The sequence below is a fragment of the Capsicum annuum genome, unplaced genomic scaffold, assembly GCF_002878395.1.
Source record: "Capsicum annuum cultivar UCD-10X-F1 unplaced genomic scaffold, UCD10Xv1.1 ctg79429, whole genome shotgun sequence".
NCBI lineage: Eukaryota > Viridiplantae > Streptophyta > Magnoliopsida > Solanales > Solanaceae > Capsicum > Capsicum annuum.
In genome coordinates, this window is record NW_025890010.1 from 1 (window position 1) to 5,259 (window position 5,259).

The window sequence follows — 5,259 nt, forward strand, 5'->3', positions numbered from 1 at the left end:
GTTTATGTGAAGACTTACTCCCACATCGCTAAGTGAAGAAGACAGAAGAGTAACGAGGAGATACTATAAAAATGGGCCAAGGACTACCAAGACACATACTTACCTGGACGGGGTCAATGGGCAATCAAGAAGACCCATGGCCTAGGTTGGTGACCTCCATTGCACTTTGGAGGGGTGCCTGCCTAAGGTCGGCTCAAGTGGCCGAGCCTATGTCATAGTTTGTGGTAGTGGGGGCCTGCGTTTGTGTGGCCCCTACCCACTTCAAAGTTCAATTGTTTAGATTTGTCTCGTTTATGTTTTTATATGATATATGGTCAACTGCTTGAACAAGTACTCTTTATAGTTTGTATCTTTTAGTTCAATAAATTGTTCTTGTAATAATGTGTGCAATGATTTTACTCAATAGACTGATGTGGCGGTATTTGTAATAGTCGGTGTACACTAAGAACCCGAGGCCTTTTGTTGCGCGTTCAATCAAACACATTGCTTCGAACTCCGACCATGTATGTCTTGAAATATATTGGCTATCTCCTACCAGGTTATCTTGTTGATATAAATATAGCCAATCTATATAAAGAGATTAGAGAGAGTCATCTCGTTGATACAGATACTTACCAAAAAATAGGGGGGGGGGCGGGGGGGGATTAGCGAAGTGACACTGAATTCACAGTGTGTCCTTCAGGAAATTATTTCCCTCAAGTATCCGAGGTTATGAAATATATCCTCCCAGGATAAAATGAATCACTTCAGCAAAATGGTGATTCCTCAAATTCTTCCGAACAACAAACTCACTCAACTGTAGCAAATCACACTTGAGTTTTGTAAGAAAGAAGTATTTTAACGTCATAATTTCGTGCCAATATCTTAAGGAAAATCAGATATTTATAGCCAAAAGGTGTTGCATCAAAAGAAGCAATGGTTCATGAAGAGTTGCACTGTTTTGAAATTTCGGATTCATATACAGACCTAGGGGTGTACATAGGTCGGGTTGGCTCGGTTTTTCATTAAAATATAATCAAACCAATAATGTTGGTTTTCTAAATCTATAAACCAAATCAAACCAATATACAATCGTTTTTTTTTATTTCGGTTTTAGTCGGGTTTTTTCGATCTTCTCGGTTTTTTACAATTATAATGTGATTGAAGAAAAAATTTAAATGTTTTCACTAAAAAGATTAAAAAAAAATAATGGTCATAGAGTAGTTTCAATTAAAATTAAATTGGCAAATTACTAAGACGTCTAAACTACTATCTCTCAAAGTAATATTATATAGATACCCAGTGGTTTAATTTCTTAGTCACTAGTCACAGTAGCTTGTCTGAAAGTTCCCTATTGGTCCCCCTTCTTTCTCATTCATTTATTTTTTATAATTTCAAGAATTATATATTTGTATATAAACTATGCAAAATGTATATGTACACACTCAATATAAATTTTGCAAACTGTATATACACAAATATATTGTTATTTAATATACACTATAATAATATACAAACATTCAGATATACAATTGGAAAAAAAAATGTACATATACAATTAATAACTTATACATATATGACTTATATAATTGACATATATGACTTATACATATACGACTTATTCAATTGACTTGTACATATACGACTTATACAATTACATCATATATACAATTAATATACAATTTATACATATGCGCATATATATACATATACAATTAACAACTTATATATATATGACTTATATAATTGACATATATGACTTATACAATTGACTTACACATATACTACTTATACAATTACATCATATACACAATTAATATACAACTTATACATATACGCATATATAATTGACACATAATATATAATTGATAACAATTTAGTTGAATTGAGAAAATAATGATTGAACTAAGTTATCTCAATCAAAATTTATGATAGAAAGGACTGCAAAATATAAAAAATAAAAAAAAATTAAATCTAATATCAAAAAGACTGAAAGATTACATCAAATCTTCAATAAATATTCTGAACGGATTTTATGTGGTGACAAATCCGCAAAAAAGGTTCTCCAAAGTAAAATCAAGGATGATATCTTGTGATATTAAAGTGATTTTGAGAGAAAAATAAGGAGAAAAAAAAGTTGAAGAAGGTCTCTTGAAGAATACTATTATGATGTTGCCAACGTTGTTGTTTCTTCAATGTAAAAACAAGGATATTAGAGTGATTTTGAGAGAAAAATAAGAAAAAAAAGTTGAAGAAGATATCTTTAATAATCGTGCATTTTGATGTTCCCATTGTTGCCTTTTTTTAGCCAATAGAACAAAAAAAATGATTTTAAACTACCAAATAACTTGTAATTTTTTAAAACATTAGCCATACCATGTAATTAATATAGTATTTTGTCTATAATATATTTTTTTTCTTTTTATATTAATATTGGGCTTTGTATTAATTTGTTACTAATGGACAAATATTATAATTAAAGACCCAAGAATATATATCTATTTTTTGAATATAAAAAAATAATAAAAATAATTAGAAAGTAGATTATAAGTAATATTTTTTTACGTATAAAAAATTAAAATCATATATATATTATGTCGGTTCGGTTTGATTTTATTTTTGCTAATACCAAACCAAACCAAGAATGATCGGATTTTTTTTTGCCAACACCAAATCAATCAAACCAAACCATAAGTCGGTTTTTTTCCTCGGTTTGGTTCGGTTTGTACACCCCTATACGAACCTATGCCCGTCCGTACATGATGAGATGCGGCCGCATGTCACGTGGGTATCTCCGGCCGCAGATGGCCAAGTGCGCCCGCAAGTCCCATTTTCGTTACTCAAATAGTGAACTGAAGGATCATGTCCTAATTAACACTTAAGTTTCAAGTGAATTTTGTCAAAAAGATAGTCTCTCGATCATTTTCCGAAGCCGAGCCATGACTCATTCATCCATTGCAAGTACCAATACTGTTGTAGCTACAGAATGGACGTGTGGGAAGAAGAATGAGGATCAGGAGGTCGACCTCTTGATCATCATACTTCTCCGCACATGTTCAATCTGCAATTACAGTAACATTGTTGGTACTCTCAATGGATGAATGTGTTGATTCTATAGGCCTGGTGGCCACTTCGGAGGGGTGCTGGCGTAAGTTTTCTTTTTTGAATTTCTTCATAAGTGCAAACTGTTTTCTGTCTTGATTTCTTTTTTAACAAACAAAAAAAAGAAACATATTCACCAAATTAGCAGACCAAAAATACAACAGAAAAACTTGTTAAATCCTAAGGCAAACTCGGAAAGCTAATCGTTTTATTTCTTTATATTACCTTGTAGCAACATTGATTGGCATGACCATACTTGTACAAGGTCCGCACCACTGTATCATTGAGTTCTAAGGCGACCAGAAACCAATGCTGGTGGATGAACCGTGACTATGGAATAAGAGCCTGATAACAGCCTCCATGGCCTTCCAGGGGTCATGGAACCGTAGAGGATCATTCTCGACTACCCTTCATTTCTTTCGCTCATATAACCTGACTATAACTATGCGAATAGGCATATAACATTTTTCACTGAGTCAGCAGCTCATAAACGTTGGAGTAATCATGGAACATGTTACACTATTTTACGGAAGTTTGGATCTGAGCTTTCCGATTGACAATGATATGAAGGTCAAAGGACTAATAGTCCCACATCGTCAAGTGAAGAAGATAGAATAGCAACATACTTACCTGGACAGGGTCAATGGGCGATCAACAACGCCCATGGCCTAGGTTGGTGACCGCGCACACAGTATTCTTTAATAAAAGGCGAAAGAATAGTTCAATCTGTGGTCACTGCGTGGGCGTGGCTGCATGGAAGTTGTATATAATTTTCAAGGGCTAAGGACATCTATGAGACATACTTACCTTGACGGGGTCAATGGGCGATCATGAAGGCCCAGGGCCTAGGTTGGCGACCTCCATTGCACTTTGGAGGGGTGCTTTCCTAAGGTCGATCCAAGTGGTCGAGCCTACGTCATAATTTGTGGCAGCGGGGGCCTGAGTTTGCGCGGCCCCTACCTAACACCCACATTCTTATGAATTTTTCAAATAGAAACTATTAACTATGAGAGATTTAAGGGAGCGTGGTCTTGTTATTCTCACCATGGTCATATGTATCCACATTTATTACATAATTCAACAGACTGTTCATCTAATAATGTTTGAATTTTGACTGTTAGATTGAACACGTGCAATGATTTTACTTGATAGACTGAGGTAGCGGTCGTTGTTAGATTGAACATATGTAATGATTTTACTTGATAGACTGAGGTGGCGGTCGTTGTAACAGTGAGTGTACACTCAGAACCATACGCCTTTTGTAGCGCGTCCAATCAAAACATTGCTTCCAACTTTGACCATGTATATACAACAATAACCTACTCCCACTAATCTCACAAGGTGTGCGAAGGGTAGTGTGTATGTAGCCTTACCCCTATTTTGAGGAGGTAGAGAGGCTGTTTTCAGTAGACCGTCAGCTAAAGTGAAGTATGTCGAAGCAAAGCTCTCAGTGCTCATCATCAATACATGTTGATGTGTTAACTATCACATTGACGGGGGATTAAAAATTAATGTGATACTAATTGAGGCATTTAACGCGCTACTATCTCCATTTACACATTTTGCAAACTGATTCCGTTAAGCAATTAATGCATGATCATCCATATAAAAATTCACTGCAGACATATCATTGTATCCTCTGTAGTTTGGCTGTTAGACTTCGCCCCTAGTTTTGATTGTTGGAATGTCGGGAAAGGAAGATGCCTCAGCTGGTGGAGCTGATGGCTCTCAGGAGCCATGCCAACTTGCAAATAGTGGGAGAATGTACTGGCGGTCAGCATCTTGGTTGTCTTTGAGGACTTCATTGCCTCCGCTTAATCCAGATATCGAAAAAGATGGGTTGGATCCAAATGAAGGTAACAGTTCTCATGGTCGGAGGCCTTTAGCCCCTAGGTCGACACAGATTTTTAAGGCTAGGGCGCGTCTTCCACCATTGCAGGACTTCTAATTCGTTGAATACGAGAAACTTTCGTCAACAAAAGTTGACCCAAGTTGGAGTGTCCACTAAAACTTAATCGATGAAATAGTTTTTCACCTCGTCCTAGAGTTAGGGGATTCTTGTGACCTCAATTCATATTCAAAAGTATTCACACACTATAGGATTGATCATCACACATGTATTAAGAAAGAATCACTGGGTTCGGGCCTATACGCATAGGAACGATGGTTAAAACTTTA

At 35.8% G+C, this 5,259-nt stretch overlaps 2 non-coding genes across 2 annotated transcripts; both read left to right on the forward strand.

The window, feature by feature from the left end:
* The first annotated feature begins 95 nt into the window (after nt 1–95).
* Nucleotides 96–256, forward strand: LOC124895045. The gene has a single exon (XR_007051499.1). It is a non-coding gene; the product is annotated as a U1 spliceosomal RNA (small nuclear RNA).
* Nucleotides 257–3,880: 3,624 nt separating this feature from the next.
* On the forward strand, nt 3,881–4,041 carry LOC124895044. The gene has a single exon (XR_007051498.1). It is a non-coding gene; the product is annotated as a U1 spliceosomal RNA (small nuclear RNA).
* Nucleotides 4,042–5,259: the final 1,218 nt, after the last annotated feature.